The 20,925-nt window shown below is 45.1% G+C and overlaps 1 protein-coding gene across 4 annotated transcripts in view; it reads right to left on the bottom strand.

Moving 5' to 3' along the window:
* LOC129705968 (tripartite motif-containing protein 66-like) overlaps nt 1–20,925 on the bottom strand; it is a 249,841-nt gene that overhangs the window by 108,144 nt on the left and 120,772 nt on the right. The gene's annotated exons all lie outside the window — the stretch shown is intronic.

The raw sequence follows: 20,925 nt of genomic DNA, 5'->3' as shown, positions 1-20,925 counted from the left end.
AATGCGGTTGGAGGCCTTTATCGAGGCACTGCGGTCTCGAAGCCTCCCAAATCGCCACGTAGAATCCTGGGTCCTCACGGATAGCAGCTCAGGTCGGGCGAAGCGGCAGAGCCCGCGGCTGAGGCCCGGGTCAGCACCGTGGAGCCCGTGAAGTAGGGCATCGACAGCGGTGAAGCCTCGCGGCGGTAGCGTCGTCTCACGGTCGATGAGAGCATGGAGGACCACCATGTGGGGGGAAGAACAATGGAGGACCCGGCGTGAGGGGGGGGGGGGGGGGGCTGTGAGGGGGAGGGGAGAACAATGTGGGGGGGGGGGGGAACAAAGTACAATGGGAACCGGTGTGGGGAAACCACTGCAGGAGGGAACAAAGTACAATGGGAACCGGTGTGGGGAAACCACTGCAGGGGGGAACAAAAGGAGGAGCCGCGTGCTTTGTCACTTTGTCAGCACCGTAGGTGGCTGCTATACATGAGGTATACAGCAAAGAATCTCACTTTACCTAGTCACATGTGACAATAAAGTATTCCTATCCCTGTGACATTGAGATTGAACATGCAATGTAGAAAATAGAACAACACTTGAAGAGCTCTTCGGCCCACAATGTTTGTCAAACATGATGACAAGTTAAACTGATGTCATCTGCCTATACAAGATCCATATCCCTCTATTCCCTGTACTTCTATGTGCCTATCCAGAAGCCTCTTAGATGTCACAATTGTATCTGCCTCCACCACCACCCCTGGCAGTGTGTTCCAGATCCCCATGACTCATTGTGTAAATAAAACTCCATTAAACGTTCCCCCTTTTACCTCATAGCAGGGTTATACATCCTATAGAAAGGACAGGCAGGTGGGCAGAGGTGGTGGGGTAGCTCTGCTAGTGAGGGATCAAATTCAGTCTCTTGCGAGGGGTGACATAGGGACTAACAATGTAGAGTCGATGTGGATAGAATTGAGGAATTGTAAAGGTAAAAAGACACTAATGGGAATTATCTACCGGCCTCAAACAGTAGCCTGGATATAGGGTGCAAGTTGCACCAGGAGTTAAAATTGGCATGTAACAAAGGTAATGTCACTGTGATTATGAGAGACTTCAATATGCAGGTAGACTGGAAAAATCAGATTGGTTCTGGACCCCAAGAAAGGGAGTTAGTAGAGTGCCTCCGAAATGGATTCTTAGTGCAGATTGTATTGGAGCCTACCAGAGAGAAGGCAATTCTGGATTTAGAGTTGTCTAATGAACCAGATTTAAGAAGGAAACTCAAGGTAAAGGAACACTAGGAAGTAGTGACCATAATATGATAAGTTTTAATCTGCAATTTGAGAGGGAGAAGGTTAAATCAGAAGTGTCAATGTTGCATTTGAACAAAGGGGACTGTGACAGCATGAGAGAGGAGCTGGCCAAGGTCGGCTGGAAAAGGATCCTAGCAGGAATGGCAATGGCAGGAATTTCATGAAAATTTCTGCGCATAATCCAGAAGATGGAGGATCATTTCATTCCAAAGAGGAAGAAAGATTCTAAGGGGAGTAGGAGGCAACCGTGGCTGACAAGGTAAGTTAGGGACAGTATAAAGATTTCTGTGTGTTTTTAAAATAAATTCACCCAACAAGTTAATTGCTGGAATGATTCTATACCCATGACTGCGTAGCCAACCACAGTGCGAACTCCATCATCAAGTTCGCTGACGACACCACTATTGTGGGGCGTATCACTGATGGGGATGAGTCAGAATATAGAAGAGAGATTGAGCAACTGTCCATATGGTGCCAGCGCAATAACCTGGCCCTCAACACCAGCAAAACCAAGGAACTGATTGTGGACTTTGGAAGGAGTAGGAGGGGGACCCACAGCCCCATTTATATCAACGGGTCGATGGTTGAAAGGGTCAAGAACTTCAAATTCCTGGGCGTACATCTCTGAAGATCTTTCCTGGTCCGAGAACACTAACGCAATTATCAAAAAAGCTCATCAGCGCCTCTACTTCCTGAGAAGATTACGGAGAGTCGGATTGTCAAGGAAGACTCTCTCTAACTTCTACAGGTGCACAGTTGAGAGCATGCTGACCGGTTGCATCGTGGCTTGGTTCGGCAATTTGAGCGCCCTGGAGAGGAAAAGACTACAAAAAGTAGTAAACACTGCCCAGTCCATCATCGGCTCTGACCTTCCTTCCATCGAGGGGATTTATCACAGTCGTTGCCTCAAAAAGGCTGGCAGTATCATCAAAGACCCACACCATCCTGGCCACACACTCATCTCCCTGCTACCTTCAGGTAGAAGGTACAGGAGCCTGAAGACTGCAACAACCAGGTTCAGGAATAGCTACTTCCCCACAGCTATCAGGCTATTAAACCTGGCTCGGACAAAACTCTGATTATTAATAACCACTTTCTGTTATTTGCACTTTACCAGTTTATTTATTCATGTGTGTATATATTTATATCAAGGTATATGGACACATTTATCTGTTTTGTAGTAAATGCCTACTATTTTCTGTGTGCTTAAGCAAAGCAAGAATTTCATTGTCCTATACAGGGACACATGACAATAAACTCACTTGAACTTGAACTTGAAAATCAGCTTCTGCAGCCGTCAATGCCGACAACTGGGACGGATTTTATGGAGGACCAGGTAAAAGAAAGTAGTTTATTTTTATGTATAAAAGTGTTTCTTAAGATGTATTTAATTCACATTTTAAGTTGCGAAACGGTGATTTTTTTCCCCCGAAGAACTGGCAGTGTATTAGCTGCCGATACGGGGGACTAAATTCACCCCAGCCTGAACGTTCCAAATGGTCCCGTTCCAGAAAATCCCACTCGCAAGCTGATTTAAATGGCCATTAATTTACAGGTATTAAACATCAAATTCCTTCCATTTGGCATATAAACCCATGACAATGAGATTTTAAAATTATGTTATATTCTGAATTCTTGTGTGAATGTTATTTGGAAACTTAGGCTATTTAAAAATGTTAATCTATTCTTAAGAAGTGGATAGATCTAGTAATTGAAATTTGTGATTAGCTACAATTAGGTAACTAACTAATTATATGCTTTAATTTCGTCATCTAAGTAAGATTGTTTCATATTTGTTTCAGAATGCTTCAATCTATAATAACTGAACATTTCTTTCAGTTCTCTTAAATTGTAAGAAAGTTATCGGCTTTTAAATGTCCTCGATCACAGCTTTTGTGTTAAGTCAATGAAAAAGAAATAGGGAACAAGATGCCAATTTCCGAGTATGAAAATGGCCATAACTTTTTTAATACTTAAGATATGAAAGTGAATTAGATGTCAAATTAAACTTCTTGTTATGCTTTATCTGATGGGATAAATTAAAGACTTGATTTTTAAAATCTCAAACTTTTGTAACATTGCTACTTCTATGAAGTTAATTCTATATCCAGTTGGCCCATGCTTACAGCCACAGTATATATGCAGCTGATCCAGTTGAATTTCTGAAAACGCCCAAGATATTTTGTGATGCAGGATTCAATGACGGTGGTGCCATTGATTGTGAAGGATAGTCAGTTTCTCTCATGCTGAAGTTCATCGTCACCTCACAATGTTGCGCACTTTGCTATTTTTCACTATCAGCCCATGTCTTGATGTTATTCAGGTCTTGCTGAATACAGTCATGATTTGCTTCATTCACCAAGAAGTTGTGAAAAGATCTAAACTTTGCAATCATCAATGAACATTTTCACTTTGATCTGACAATGAAGCATCTAAAGCTACATGGTATGATCTGATCCTGACTACAGGTGCTATCTGTACAGAGTTTGTACTTTCTCCCTGTGATCACGGTTCCTCCGGATGCTCTGCATGGGTTTTCTCCGAGATCCTCGGTCCCCTCCCACACTCCAAAGACATACAGGTATGTAGGTTAATTGGCTTGGTAAATGTAACAATTGTCCCTAGTGGGTATAGGATAGTGTTAATGTGTGGGGATCCCCGGTGGGCCAAAGGGCCTGTTTCTGCGCTGCATCTCTAAACAATGAGTCTGCGCCATCCAGCAATCCCACACACTTACACTATCCCTACACGCACTAGGTACAATTTACAATATTATCAAGCCAATTAACCTACAAAATCTGTCTTTGGAGTGTGGGAGGAAACCGGAGCATCCAGAGGAAACCCACGTGGTCACAGGGTGAATGTCTCTTCTTCCTGAGGAGACTGAAGAAGGTCCATCTGCCTCCTCAGATTCTGGTGAACGTCTACCACTGTACCATCGAGAGCATCCTTACCAACTGTATCACAGTATGGTATGGCAACTGCTCTGTCTCCAACTGGAAAGCACTGCAGAGGGTGGTGAAAATTGCCCAACGCATCACCGGTTCCTGACTCCCCTCCATTGAGTCTGTCCAAAGCAAGCGCTGTCTGCAGAGGGCGCTCAGCATCGCCAAGGACTGCTCTCACCCCCGACCACAGACTGTTTACCCTCCTACCATCCGGGAGGCGCTACAGGTCTCTCCGTTGCTGGACCAGCAGGTCCAGGAACAGCTTCTTCCCTGCGGCTGTTACATTTGATTGCCAACCACCCCCCTCCCTCCCCCGGACACTCCTCCACCAGAAAAAAAAAATGCACTACTATGACTGTATGCACGTAAATATATTTATTTATTGCTCATATTCTATGTCGCTCTTCTAGGGAGATGCTAACTGCATTTTGTTGTATCTTGTATCTGTACTGTACACTGCACAATGACAATAAAGTTGAATCTGAATCTGAATCTGAATCTGAAATGTACAAACTCCAGACAGACAGCAACCGTAGCCAAGATTGAACCCGGATCTCTGGTGTTTTTTTGGTTTTTTTAAATATTTTATTTTATTAGAAGTAAGCACAGTCATATGGCACCAAAGTGCCTAATATATATTTTCATAATACATTTTAAGTACAACTTCTTTTTTTTTTGTTACATTGAAAAAAGATGAGAATAAGAAAAATAAGTTAGATAGTAAAGGATAGAAAAATGTGAAATATATAGTGTGTGAAGAAAGAAAACGAGTAAATGAAGAAAGTTGAGAGAGAAAATAGTGAAAAGAAAAGGAGATCATTATTTATAGTCTTGACCAACCCTCGTCCAGTCCTGAAACAGTTATTTTTTACAATCTCTGGTGTTGTAAGGCACACTACCATGCTGCCATGCCGCACTAATCAAGTAATCAAATGATTTATTTTTTTGCACATGATGTCTTTAATGACCTGCATTGCAACAGTGTCCACAACAGTTGCATAAAGTTGGAATTACCAGTATTGAATATTTTTCCAAAGGAAGGCGATGAAAATATAGAGACTGGACCAACGGTACACACTTTGATTACAGAAAGTCACCATTATCAATACATTTCATTGAACTCTAACTTTTTCAATAGCTGATCATTATACTGGGAACTCGGGTGGATGGGGCTCGTCAGCCTGGGAAGGCAGTCCATATAGGAAAGGGAAAACTCTGATTTAAAACCTCCACTGCGTTGTGGCCATATCCAGGCATGGAAAAGGCTCGAGAAGTAATGACTCAAGAAAATTCAGAGCCCCCAACCTCGCTCTGGCAGCTCCTGCGACGGCGCTGGTGCCAAACTGTAACGGCCCTGCTGTTCCTTTGGATCGATCAGCGATGTGGAAAGGGGGGGCATGCTGCATGGGCAACAGCCTGTCCTCCATATGACATCACCCAGGCTTGCAACCGACCACGAACTAGGATGTATCACCCATGGTCAGTCATGACCGAGGGGGGCCTAGTAATCATAATGGGAACTAATTGGGAAATGAACCAATAACATTTCTGGCATCTTTTTGTTGTGATGTCATCTAGCTGGCCAGCATTAATATATTAATAACATATAAGAAAGCAGTTGATGTACAACCAAATATTAAATATGTTACCATATGTTTTGATAATTCCTTAAAAAAAAACTGGGGAAACAACCTCATGTAACATCCAGTGTAATTCAAGCTTTTGATAAGCCGAGCCCAGCTACACACCTCAGAAGTGGAGTTTTGGTGAACAACTGTATTCCCCCCGGTTTGTAATGTCCCTTTTCAAATTTAATGTACTGGATAGGTTCCTGGATAGATTATGCATTCATGCATAATGTAGTCATAAAGTGATACAGTGCGAAAACAGGCCCTTCGGCACAACTTGCCCACACCCACCAACATGTCCCAGCTGCACTACCTGCTTTTGGTCCATATCCCAACAAACCTGTCCTATCCATGTATCAGTCTAACCGTTTCTTAAATGTTGGGATAGTCCCTGCCTCCACTACCTCCTCTGGCAGCTTGTTCCATACACCCACCACCCTTTGTGTGGAAAAAGTTACCCCTTAAAAAGTTACCACATTAATATACTTCAAACAAAAAACATTGAAATAATACTTGTACAATGCACTAAAATATGATTTTAATACATCAAATTTCAAAAAGTCCTTACCGTGCGAGGGACACCTCCCTCCCACAACCACCCCCCACTCGGTTGCTCCACTCCCTCGCCAGGTACCCCGCAAGGCCAGTGGTCAGTGAACGCTCAACCTCCCCACTTTAAAAAATGCTCCGTGGCCCCTGGTTCAGACGGAGAGCACTGCCAGATGTTAGCGTGGATGTGACCAGTTGTCCATGATGTCTGGATCCCAATGCTCAGCGCTTCGTGTTTCGGAGTTGGCTGATGTTATTGATTTGTAATTAACCTGATTTGTAATTAGTTGACAAAACTTTAATTTATTAATCTGGAATATCCAGGGGGATGGGATTAGTATAATATTGAAATGACATGCAAGGTGTCAAGCTGCCTGTCACAACATACAGCCCCAATAACCCATTATATCCTTCAGTTAAATATTGGGAAGGTAGGACTATTGTCATTTGCCACTCAACTATTATGTTTGTTTAACCCCCCCCCCCCCCCCCCCCCCCCCCAATGACAGGTTGAATAGAAATGTCCCCAATCTCATTGTTTTATTAGTTGAACACGTAGATGAACATCCTCAAGGAGTGTAATCGGATGGAAATTGATTCAGATGCGATGTTTAAGTGCTTGTTCAAAGAAGGGGCATATTTTAAAGAAGTGACAGAGATATTTGCAGGGAATGTGTGAGGAGGTTATTATCTGTCTTTAGTTTTAGCTTGAACCAGGACATCTGAAGATTCAAAGCTTAATATAGTAATTCTGCTGATACTGACTCCAACCAACCACGTAATGAATATCATCAATTTTATTATCATCAGGTTTTATTTTTCTGATGCCATTTAAACTTCACTTGGATTTCAATCACCTCAATGTAAAAGTAATTGGGAATGGGGAGTATTGGAACAAAGATTTGCCCTAGGTACATATTAACTGTAATGTAATATTTTATGCATATTGGTAGGTGCAATCAAAACAAAGATATTTTACCTTTGTTGTGTTATGAATATCACAGAAAATATTATGTACTCTTAAGATCACATTTAATAGCATAATATTGCTTAAATATATAGTTATTGGACTTTGCATTTCAGAAAAGGCCCAGCTGAGAGGAAGACAGCAAAATACTGAAAATATTGGGAGTGAAAATGACTTCAGGTCAGTTTGTTTGGGAAATGAAGGAAATGGTAACAGAATACTTATACAGTGAGTGAGTATAACTTTATGGATGAGAAATTGTGTTCAACCAATTGATGACTTCTTTGACAAAATAACTAGCATGTTAGATAACAAGGAAGCCAATGTCTGTAGCAAATTTTGTTATACAAAATTTGGTCTGTGAAGTGCCCCATAAAAGATTACCGCATTAGATAAGCCCCTATGGACTTAATGGGTGCTTAACGTAATAGGTTAAGTAATAGGTCAGATATGGGGCTTTATGCGTGGGCCAGATATATTGTCAGTGCATAGGAGCAAAGCCAAGTGTGCATCCAGTCAAAGTCTGGAATAGTACAAGGTGTGCAGTCAAAGCTGGGACAATGGGAGTGTTCAGCACTGGGAACCTAAGCAGGTAAGCAGCTTTGATCAGGGTAGAATAGGGGGCCAGGTGTAAGGCTGGACTCAGGGTCAGGAATGAGAGAAGGTATGCAACTGGAGTCAGGGTCAGGAGTAGTACCAGGTGTGCAGTTAGATCCAGGTTGGTCAACATAGGTCAAGTGTTTGATTATAATCTGATTTCCATACATGAATATACTGAGATCATCCATGTGCTGCACCTGTTGATCAGAGCATGGCTCTACTGTGGAATGTAATTAGGAATGTAATTCAGTCTAACCTTATTCATAGCTAATCCATTGTAAAGCATAAATATTGCATTCAAGTGTAAGTTAAAAGGCTCGCTATAGTATGCACCAGATTGCACAATTTGGTGCACAGTCTGAAGAAGGGTTTCAGCCCGAAAGGTTGCCTATTTCCTTCGCTCCATAGATGCTGCTGCACCCGCTGAGTTTCTCCAGCACTTTTGTCTACCTTTAATTTTCCAGCATCTGCAGTTCCTTCTTAAACATTTTAAATCCCCTTCCCATTCCCACATTGACCTTTCTGTCCTTGGACTCCTCCATTGTGAGATTGAGACCAAATGCAAATTAGAGGAACAGTGAGTCTCTTGCAAAGAGTAGGGGAATCAAGATCCAAAGGATATAGGTTTAAGGGGGGGGAGGGGATTTTTAATTGGAATCTGAACAGTAACAGTCAGCATGGTTTTGTATGTGGGACATCGTATCTTATGAAACTGATTGAATTTTCTGAAGAAGTACCAAATAGATTAATGAGGGCAAAGTCATAGATATTGTCCATATGTATTTCAGCATGCATGTGATAAGGTTCCGCATGGTGGGCTGCTCTGGAAGGATAGATTGCATGGTATTTAGGGTGAGCTAGCTGATGGATAGAGAATGCCACATGTTTGCAGATTACACTAATGTGGTTAGTTTCATACATAGCGAAAATAGTAATCAAAAATTACAGCAGGATCTTGATCAGTTGGGCAAGTGGGCTGAGGAATGGTTACAATACAATACAATACAATATTTATTACATGTCATTTGAACCTCAGTGAGGCTCAAATTAAACTACGTTTCCACAACCATACAAACAAAGACAATTTCCTACAGACATACAAACAATTCAATTTACAGAAACATCCATCCCAGTGAACCCACTGTGATGGACGGCAAAGTCTTTTCTCTCCCCTGTTCTCCATTTCTCTACCGATGTTGAAGCCCCAGGCGGGCGATAATAAGTCCCACGGCCATTTTAGACCGCGCCAGGCGATGTACGGCCCGCTCCCGGTCTAAATGTCACAAAGTTGGAGCCCCCGGCGGGTGCTGGAATGTCCCACGGCAATGAAGCCGCGCCGGGCGATGTACAGCTCCGCTCCGGGTCGTTCCAACCCCGCGACACGGGCTAGTGAAGTCGCATAGCGGGAGCTCCGGAAAGCGGTCTCTCCACCCGGACCCGCGAGCTCCCGATGTCCCGACAGTCCACAGAAGCTGCTTTGCTGGAGCCTCCGAGCTACGTGGTCGGGCCACAGCAGCGAGTCACCACCGCTCCCCACGCTCCGATGCCGGCCAGCCCCACGATGGTAAGTCCGCAGCTCCGCAGGCTCCGTGACTGGAGCCCCCAGGTCGTTCAGGCTGGAGGCCGCTCCACGGTGCTAGGCCCCAACGACAACGGAGACCCGACAGGGAAAAGGTTGGGTCTCACGTACAGGGAAGAGATTTTTTAAAGGTTTCCCCCTTCCCTCCCCCCCGTCCACCCACATATACACAGTTAAAAACACGATTAAAAAACACAAACAACTACATTTAACTCGACAAAAAATTTAAAAAAAGACAGAGTAGGGGGCGCTGCAACAGTGAGTCGCACCACCACCAGAGAAGCTCCATTAATGGAGTTTAATGGAGATAAGTGTGAGGTGTTGCATTTTGGGAAGTCAAACCAGGGCAGGACCTACACAGTGAATGGCAAGGTTCTGGTGAGTGTTGTAGAGCAGAGGGATCTAGGAGTTCAGGTACATAGTTCCTTGAAAGTGGTATCACAGGTAGGGTCAGAAAGTCTTTTGGGAGCTTTGTCTTCATCAGTCATGTATTTTGAGTCTAGACGTTGGGAGGTTACGTTACAGTTGTGCAAGGCATTGTTGAGAATGCATTTGGAGTACTGTCTTCAGTTTTAGTCATCCTGCTATAGGAAGGGTGTTATTAAGCTGGAAAGAGTGTAAACATGATTTATGAGGATGTTGCCATGACTTGAGGGGCTGCACTATCGGGAGTGGTTGGGCAAGCTAGGAAAGGTTTAGAGGGATATAGCCATGTGGGACTAGTGTACAAGGCCACCTTGGTCAGTATTGGACCAAAGAGCCTATTTCCATGCTGAATTACTATGATTCTGTTCATCAATTTAGTAATTTACAGCTGCGTATTGAGTGATTAACATTTTACTCATTTATTTATTTTGCTAGATTTAGTGACTGAAATTTAATAAAGCACTAGTCATTATTTGAAATACATTAGATAGAAACATAGAAAATAGGTGCAGGAGGAGTCCATTCAGCCCTTCGAGCCAGCACCGCCATCCATTGTGATCATGGTTGATCGTCCCCTATCAATAACCCATAGAAACATAGAATGTTCCAATGCCCGCTTTTCAAAATGATCATTATTTAAATGCTTGAACAAGGCAAGATTTAGGCAAACAGAGAGATTTAGGCAATTTGGAAGAGTGGGCTGAAAGATGGCAGATGGAGTTTAATGGTGATAAGTGTGAGGTACTACACCTTGGCGGGACAAATCAAATAGGACGTACATGGTAAATGATAGCGAATTGAGGAATGCAGTTGAACAGAGGGATCTGGGAATAATAACTGTGCATAGTTCCCTGAAGATGGAATCTCATGTAGATAGGGTGGTAAGAAAGCTTTTGGTGTGCTGGCTTTTATAAATCAGAGCATTGAGTATAGAAGTTGGGATGTAATGTTAAAATTGTGCAAGGCATTGGTGAGGCCAATTCTGGAGTGCAGTGTACAATTTTAGTCGCAAAATTATAGGAAAGATGTCAACAAAATAGAGAGAGTACAGTGGAGATTTACTAGAATGTTGTCTGGGTTTCAGCAACTAAGTTACAGAGAAAGGTTGAACAAGTTAGGTCTTTATTCTTTGGAGCGCAGAAGGGTAAGGGGGGACTTGATAGAGGTCTTTAAAATTATGAGAGGGATAGACAGAGTTGACGTGGATAAGCTTTTTCCATTGAGAGAAGGGAAGATTCGAACAAGAGGACATGATTTGAGAATTAAGGGACAAAAGTTTAGGGGTAACATGAGGGGGAACTTCTTTACTCAGAGAGTGGTAGCTGTGTGGAATGAGCTTCCAGTGGAGGTGGTGGAGGCAGGTTCGATTTTATCATTTAAAAATAAATTGGATAGGTATATGTATGGGAAAGGAATGGAGGGTTATGGTCTGAGTGTAGGTAGATGGGACTAGGGGAGAATAAGTGTTCGGCACGGACTAAAAGGGCCGAGGTGGCCTGTTTCCGTGCTGTAATTGTTATATGTTTATATATGGTTTATACTTGTTCTTGTACATTATCTTTAGTTTGTTACCCATATCTTGCCTTTATACAACTACAGACCACATTCTGCAGTATAACCACATCTCTTTTTCTTTTACGAACTAAATAAAATCAAGATAACTGGTGCTTTGTATTTACACTGATAAAGTGACCCACTAAATTCAATATCAAACAAGAAATCTTATTTTTGTACATTTTTCTTGCGACTAAAGCTAGTAAACTTTTCACCTTTTTCTAAGTGTATCTATGAACCACACACCGACTGGCTAACAAATGAAGTACAAAGACGTGACCTCAGGCAATGATCAAACATCATTCTGTTCAGGGGAAATGCTAATTTTGTTGCTGCTTTGGTTTCCTGCCACGAAACCGACCCATGATCCCATTAGATGCAATCAGCAAGATGCAGCATTTAGATGAAGCTGGAAGATTAGAAAAGTACTTTGCAGTTTAATTTGCAACTCTTATTGTCAATTAAAGGAAACTAGTAAAATGAGCTGCTTTAATTTTTACTGAGAGAGCAGAGAAAATTATATTTTGCTTTCCAGAGATAAGTGGGTGAAGTGAGTGTGTGGTTTTTCTAGGATATCAGGATTGACAAGATGAAGTGTGATCATAGGCATGCTTCAGTATGCCTTTAATAATAATAATGATAATAATAATAATAAATTTTATTTTCGGGCGCCTTTCAAATCTCAAGGTCACCTTACAAAGATTAAACAGAAGAGAAAAAAACAAAGAAAAAAAACATATAATCGGAGAAAAATAAATAATAAGGACATCATCAATACACAAATTAAAGATAGAAATCGCTCCAAAGACACAAAATAAAAAAAATTTAAAAAACATAATGTGAAGAGAGAGCAGCGGCAGCTAAAGCGTGCCAGCGTCCACTCTCTCTTCCGACAGCCATCTTGGACACAGTCTAACAAAGTACCTTACACACAGAAAAATCACCTGCTTTAGGACATCAATAATACCATAGCCCAAGAGGAGTACGATGACATACCGAGCGGTGCCACGAATGCCAGTGGTGATGAAATGCTTTAAGAGGTTGGTTATGACGCATATCAACTCCTGCCTTAGTAAAGAACAGAACAGATTTTGTGTCTTGCCCATAACAATTCACCTACCACCGCAACAGAACGATTTAAGGGCCTCACACATCTCATTGGTTTTCCCCCACACTGCAATCTCAATCACAGAGGCTGCTTCTTCATGAGAGTGAACTCTCAGAAAGCATCTAGTCCTGATGCACATTCTTAAAATAGCTGCAGATCAACTGGCTGGAGTTTTTATGGACATCTTCAACCTCTCATTATTAAGGTCCAAGGTCTCCACCTGCTAGTGCAGTAGACATGGCAGTCATGTCACTGGTATGTTCCTCCTGCAGGCTGTGCAAAGTAAGAGAGACTTCTAGTGTCCCAGTGGATTGTACCTGCACATCCAGATGCACCATTGACTGATTATGTGAGGGAACTGGGGCTGTGGGGTGTGGTGTATATCTAACGTACAAACAGAAACTGGGTGGGTAAGGGAATAGCAGAGAGTGCAGGAATCCCCTGCGACCATTTCCCTGCAAATCCTTTTGGATATTGTTGAATTGAATGGAATTGAATTGAATACTTTATTGTCACATGTAGCAAGTCACAGTGAAATTCTTTGCTTGCATACCCAATGTATGCAAATAGTCACCACATAAAGGGCGCTGACAAAGTTACAAAGTATCCCGTGCCAGGTCTACATTTGTGTGTGTCCCCCCACCCCTCCCCATGACCAGAGGAGAGCAGCAGTCGGGTCCATGGTACAAGGTCTGGCAATGGTGGCATAGCAGACTCCAATGTGGTCGGACGGTGATATCATGACAGGAGACCCATTAGTTAAGGACAGACAGGAGATTGTGCGGCTGCAAATGGGACTCTGGGATATTGTTGTGTCTCTGTGGTGCCAAGGTTCAGGATGTCTCAGAGTGCTACCAGAGCACTCTCAATGAGAGGGGGAGCAGCTAGAATTTGGATGCACATTGGCACAAATTACATGGGTAGGAAAAGGAATAAGATCCTGCAGAGTGAATTTAGGGTGTTGGGCCAATATTAAAAGGCAGGACCTTAAAGGCAATGTACATTACATATGCTGGTTCACAAAAAAAGGGCACAAAGTGTTGGAGTAACTCAGTGAGTCAAGCAGCATCTCTGGACTACATTGATTGGTGATGCTTCTGTCAGGGCCCTTCTTCAGTCTGTTTGTTGAGGGGGGGAGGGAAGAAAGCTGGAAGAGAGGAGGGGAAGGACAAAACCTGGCAGGTAACGCAGGGAAGAGGGGGTGGACAAAGGCTAGAAATGAAAAGACATAAGATGTGAGCCCTTAATGAAAACAAAATTAGTTGTTTGGCCTGCCCTGTGCATGATACTGCAATGGAAATGGAAATGAAATGAAAATTTAATGAGTTGTTTGGTCTGCCCTGTACTTGAAACTGCAATGGAAATGAAATGAAAATGCAATGAGCTGTTTGGTCTGCCCTGTGCTTGAAATTGAAATGGAAATGACATGAAATGAGTAGTTTAGCCTGCCTGAAATTAGTGGAAACTATTTCGGCCCACAAGGCTCCTATTAGCTGACAAACCAGTCCCCTTTGCCCCAAATGCCTGTATTAGCCCAGGAGGAGCATTTTGGCCCAAAAGGCCCGTGTCAGGCCAGGAAAAGTCCAGAAAAAGAGTTTTTCACTGAGATTTCACTCAGATGTGTTTTTAAAAGAGACCCCTTGGCCCATTAGGCCTGTACTAGCCCAGGAGGAGCCCCTTTGGGACATCAGTAAGTATTAGCCCAGGGCAAGCATTTTGGCCCACGCCAGTATTTTTCTCCCCAGGAAAATTTGCAGAAAAAGAGTTCCAGGGAGGATTTCACTTTCCTCCTTTTTTGCTGTGATCTGCAGAACAATTATGAAAAACTGTCCAAAAGGAGTCCCTTTGGGACATCAGTAAGTATTCCCCCTGCAAGCATTAAACCTCACGCCAGTATTTTTCTCCCTCCCTTCATTCGCTCCCTGTGAGATCCAGGGCAGGATATACTTTCCTCCTTCATTGCTGTGATCTGCAGAACAATATGAAAAATGTCCAAAATTTCCACCATTCTCCACCCTCCCCCTTCTCTCTCACAGAGTCTCTCACCTGTTTTGGGCAGAATTTCAGGCCTGAGTGACTGAGCTGCCAGCCCACCAGGACTGAGTGACTGAGCTGCCAGCCCACCAGGCCTGAGTGACAGAGCTGCCAGCCCACCAGGCCTGAGTGACAGAGCTGCCAGCCCACTAATCCATTCAGCCCACAATGTCCATATTAGCCCTCTGGACACCAGTCCCTTTGGCCCACAACACCCACGATTTGGGAATAAAGGGGGGGTCCTACGCCACAATGGTACGTGGGAGAGAGAGAGAGAGAGAGAGACAGAGACAGAGACAGAGACAGAGAGAGACAGAGACAGAGACAGAGACAGAGAGACAGAGACAGAGACAGGGACAGAGACAGAGACAGAGACAGAGAGAGACAGAGAGAGAGACAGAGAGAGAGAGAGAGAGAGAGAGAGAGAGAGAGAGAGAGAGAGAGAGAGAGAGAGAGCTTGTAATCGGCAAGCCAGGGAATTTGTGTGCCCCCCCCACCCATGTTTTAAAAGCGATTTACTATGGCTGCCAATACCCCGAGCCGTCTGTCCCCCTGGCCGTGGTGGGGTGTCATTCACTCGGTGTGAGTGATGGGGGGTGATGGCAGTGCATCATGGTCAGTGACTCTGGGTGAGCGGAGGGACCAGCCTGTCCCACACCTCTGCTCCACCTGGCGCTGCCGACACACAGCCCGTCACAGTGCGGCCTCACGGGGGATACAAGGCGGAGGGCGGTCATGGCCGTGGGAGAGTGGGGGCTGTCCCGAGGGATGCGCTCCTTCGGCCGCTTACTACTTGGTGCTCCGGTTCATAGTGTCCAGTCACATGGCTTGTGTGGGAAAAGGACCCCAACACACTCGTCTTCATCAGCCAGTGATGTGATGGACGCGGGAGTCTGGACCAATCGCTGACAAGTCCCGTCCCATCGCCCCCCCCCCCCCCCCCCCCCCCCCCCCCCCCCCCGTTACGTTATGTCCATTATTTAACTTTTCGGCACAGCGACCATTCGGTGATTTGGCTTGTAGGCGATGCAACCTTTCGGTGAGTTGTCGTTTCGGCAGAGCAGCCTTTCGGTGAGTTTGCTTTTGGGCGTCACGCCCTTTAGGTTAATTTGCTTTTACGCGTCACGCCCTTTCGGTAAGTTGGTGTTCGGCTTTGTTTCCGTTCGGTTATTTGGCTTCCACTTCTTTGCTTCGGCTTCTCGTCTTTCGACGCCACGTCCGGGTATCGGCCTCCCCTCCTGTCAGTCACCGCCATGTCCGGGATGGCCATGCCCCTTCCTGCACCATCGCCGCACTGAATGGCCGCGTCCGCTGTCAATCACCGGCGGTGCCCGTCTCACACGACGTTGCCCAGCCACAGCCACAGCCGCAGCCGCCGGAGGACGTGGCCCGCAGCGAGGAGAATATTCCAATTACAATCTACATATAGTAAAACTCTAATCTTGTTATCTTCCAGTTGGCATGGTTTTCCTATCTGCGTGAAAGCGCTTCACGATAGCACTTTGATTTTTCGCCACCTTACTCACTATTCTCCTGTGCTGCAAGTGCAACAAGTTTTGTTCCAATCGTGTATATTTTAAAAGTTATTAAGGTTTAAAAATCTTAAAAACCGTGCATGCGCAGATTGGTCTCCTCTCCTATCAGTCACCGCCACGGCCAGGACGGCGATGCCCCTTCCTGCACCAAGTGGGGGAGATGACGGAGAGTGGGGGAGGAGGATGAATAGAGGGAGAGAGGAGGGGGAGTGGGCAGGTAGGGAGTGGGGAATACCTGGGGAGGTGAGGAGGGAGAGTGGGAGGATTGAAGGACAAAAGGGGGTGGGGGGGGGGATAGTGGGGGGGGGGGGGATTGTGGGATGGGAGTGGGATAGAGGGAAAGGAGGCAGTAGGAAGAGAGGTGTTATGGAGGAAGGGAGGGAGGGAGTGACTGAGCGTAGGGGAAAGGAGAGGGAGGGTGAAGAGGAGGGGGAAGGAGTGCTGGGGATGAGGGGAAATTAGCCACGCCTGCGCAATTGGAGGTATGGGTGTGTGGTGAAATATTGCGTTGGGGAAACGGGTTGCGTTGGGGGAATGGGTGAGTGGTGGAATATTGCGTTGGGGAAGCAGACCCAACAGGTCTGCACTTAGTGTTTCGATAAGATTCCCTCTCATACTTCTAAATTCCTTCTTCTGAATAGAAGCCCAGTCTTTCCAATCTTTCCTCATGTGAAGTAAGGACTAAGACAGGAGGTTGAAAAGGGCAGGGTCATAGACATATTGATGTTACAGTCTACAAGGGTTCAGCATGGTAGCCTGCACTGGAAGGATAGATCACAGGGCATCCAGGGGGAACTAGCCAACTGAATACAGAATTAAAACAGTGGAGCACAAGCACAGTCCCCTTCAGCCCACACTCTGTGCCGATCATGATGCAAAGGCCAACTCTAATCTACTTGCACACAATCCATATCCCTCCATTTGTGCCTGTCCAAAATTATCTTAAATGCCACTGTGAATCTGCCTCAACCACCAGCCCCAGCACTGCACTGAATGCACACACCATCCTCTATGTAAAAAAAATTACCCTGCACATCTTCTTTCAACTTTTCCCCTCTCACTAAAGTTATACACTCTAGTATTTAGTTTTTCCATCCTGGGAAAAAGGCTCTGACTGTCTACTCTATTTATGCCTCTCATGATGTTTAGCACCTAGCCTACATCCCAAGACTCTAAGCACAAATTTTGTTATTCATCCTAGAGTTCACATTCTTTGAAGCACAAATTCCCTCTTTTGTCATATCTTGTCATCATATTTCGATAAGAATATACAAGGTATGATGAAGTAAGTTTGCAGATGACACTGCCATGGTATCACAGTTATCCAAAATTGCAGCAGGATTTTTACTGGCAAGTGGGCCAAGGAATGGTGAATGGAATTTAATTCAGAAACCAGTGAGGTGTATTTTGGGAGGTTAAACCAGGGCGGGATTTTTACAGTGTACAGTAGGGCCCTGAGAGTGTTGTGGTGCAGAGGGGTCTGGGAATACATACTGTACTTCGTTTAGCTGAGTTCAATTTAGATTATTATTGTCAAATGTACCAAGGTACAGTGAAAAGCTTTTTGGTGCCATGTGATCCAGTCAAAGAAAAAAAATACAGTTCTGAATCCTTGCAACCATCATGAATCCCATGCATCTTTATCTTCTGGATCAGCCTACCATAAGCCTTACTAACATCTAGATATACAACATCCACTGCCCTACCTTCATCAATCTCTTTTGTCATATAACCATATAACATATAACCATATAACAATTACAGCACGGAAACAGGCCATCTCGACCCTTCTAGTCCGTGCTGAACACGTATTCTCCCCTAGTCCCATACACCTGCGTTCAGACCATAACCCTCCATACCTTTCCCGTCCATATAACTATCCAATTTATTTTTAAATTATAAAAACGAACCTGCCTCCACCACCTTCACTGGAAGCTCATTCCACACAGCTACCACTCTCTGAGTAAAGAAGTTCCCCCTCATGTTACCCCTAAACTTCTGTCCCTTAATTCTCAAGTCATGTCCCCTTGTTTGAACCTTCCCTACTCTCAGTGGGAAAAGCTTATCCATGTCAACTCTGTCTATCCCTCTCATCATTTTAAAAACCTCTATCAAGTCCCCCCTTAACCTTCTGCGCTCCAAAGAATAAAGCCCTAACTTGTTCAACCTTTCTCTGTAACATCTCTTTAAAATATTCAAAAAAATTAGTAAGACACCACCTGACATACAAGGCTCTGTTGGGTATTCCTGATTAGCCCACTTTCTTCCAAATGGGAGTAAAACCTATCTCGAATAATTCTCTCCACTGTTTCCCTACCACTGATGTGAGGCTCACCGACCTATGAATTCTCTCAACTTCCCTTCTGATACAAAAGAACAACATTGGCCACTTTAGTCCTCCAGGCGCTAGCTTGTGGCTAGAGCAGTAACAAAGATCCTTGTCAAAGCCACCTCAATCTCCTCTCTTGCCGTCCATAATAGTGGGTAGATGCACAGAGTCTCTTGCCCAGAGTAGGTGAATCGAGGACCAGAGGACATAGGTTTAAAGTGAAGGAGAAAAGATTTAGGGAAATCTAAGGCGTAACTTTTTCACAGAAAGGCTGCCAGATGAGGTAGTTAAGGCAGGGTCTATCCCAACATTTAAGAAACAATTAGACAGGTATATGGATAGGATAGGTTTAGAGAAATATGGACCAAACACAAACAGGTGGAACTAGTGTAGGCGGGACATGTTGGCCGGTGTGGGCAAGTTGGGCCAAAATAACCTGTTCCACACTGTATGACTCTATAACTCCATAGAGGCTGTGTGACCAGCCCACTGCACCACTCTAGGCTGTGCAGCCAAGACCACTGCTCTACTCTCTGTGTACCTATGATTGTGTAGACAGACGCCATTTCTATACCGTCTTTAAACTCGACATCAGAACCACCGTTTATAGACAAATAAATTTAATTCAGATTCAGATTCAGATTCAGATTCAGATTCAATTTTTAATTGTCATTGTCAGTGTACAGTACAGAGACAACGAAATGCATTTAGCATCTCCCTTGAAGAGCGACATAGCAAACGATTTGAATAAAAAAAAATAATAATAAGTGGGGGTGGGGGGTGGGGGGGGGGGGGGGGGGGGGGGTGATTGGCAGTCACCGAGGTACGTTGTTTAGTAGAGTGACAGCCGCCGGAAAGAAGCTGTTCCTCGACCTGCTGGTTCGGCAACGGAGAGACCTGTAGCGCCTCCCGGATGGTAGGAGGGTAAACAGTCCATGGTTGGGGTGAGAGCAGTCCTTGGCGATGCTGAGCGCCCTCCGCAGACAGCGCTTGCTTTGGACAGACTCAATGGAGGGGAGCGTGGAACCGGTGGTGCGTTGGGCAATTTTCACCACCCTCTGCAATGCCTTCCGGTCGGAGACAGAGCAGTTGCCATACCATACTGTGATGCAGTTGGTAAGGATGCTCTCGATGGTGCAGCGGGTAGAAGTTCACCAGGATCTGAGGGTGACAGATGGACCTTCTTCAGTCTCCTCAGGAAGAAGAGATGTGTGTGATGAGCCTTCTTGATCAGAGTAGAGGTATTGTGGGTCCAAGAGAGGTCATCGGAGATGTTCCACTCCCAGGAACCTGAAGCTAGAAACACGTTCACCATCCGTCCCGTTAATGTGGATGGGGGGTTGTGCGTGCCGCCTCTGGACTTCCTGAAGTCTACAATGAGCTCCTTGGTCTTCTTGGAGTTAAGGGCCAGGTTGTTGTCAGCGCACCATGCTGCTAAGTGCTGGACCTCCTCCCTGTAGGCCAGCTCATCGTTGTTGCTGATGAGGGCCAATCACCGTTGTATCATCTGCATACTTGATAATGGTGTTAGTACCATGTACAGGTGTGCAGTCATAGGTGAAGAGGGAGTAGAGGAGGGGGCTCAGCACACAGCCCTGAGGAACGCCGGTGTTCAGGGTGAGGGTTGAAGAGGTGTGCTTGTCTAACCTCACAGACTGGGGTCTGTTGGTTAGAAAGTCCAGTATCCAGTTGCAGAGGGAGGGGTCGATGCCCAGGTTACCGAGTTTGGTGATCAGTGTTGATGGAATAATGGTGTTGAATGCTGAGCTGTAATCGATGAACAGCATTCTTACATAAGTGTCTCTGTTGTCAAGGTGGGAGAGGGCGGAGTGAAGTGCCGTTGAGATGGCATCCTCCGTACTCCTGTTCTTGCGGTAGGCAAACTGATAGGGATCCAGTGTGGGGGGTAGGCAGCTTTTGAGGGGTGCCAGGACCAGCCTCTCGAAGCACTTGGTGATGATGGGGGTAAGTGCAACTGGGCGGAAGTCGTTGAGGCTTGCCGCAGTGGAGTGTTTTGGCACTGGCACGATGGAGGTGGCTTTAAGGCAAGTGGGGACAACTGCTTGGGCAAGTGACAGGTTGAAGATGTCAGTCCAGACGTCTGCCAGCTGCGCAGCACAGGCACTGAGCACGCGCCCGGGGATGCCGTCAGGGCCAGCAGCCATACGTGCATTAGTCCTACTCAGTGCCACGTATACGTCGTAGGGGGTGAGTGTGAGGGGTTGGTGATCGGCAGGTAGCACAGCCTTGATGGCTGTCTCTAGATTGTCCCTGTCGAAGCGGCCATAGAAGTGATTCAGCTCCTCAAGGAAGGAGGCGTAGCAGCGGCGGAGACCCGGGTTCGATCCAGACTAAGGGTGCTGTCTGTATAGTGTT

This window comes from Leucoraja erinacea, chromosome 18 (assembly GCF_028641065.1).
Source record: "Leucoraja erinacea ecotype New England chromosome 18, Leri_hhj_1, whole genome shotgun sequence".
Taxonomy (NCBI): Eukaryota; Metazoa; Chordata; class Chondrichthyes; order Rajiformes; family Rajidae; genus Leucoraja; species Leucoraja erinaceus.
This window is presented reverse-complemented; position numbering and strand designations above follow the sequence as displayed.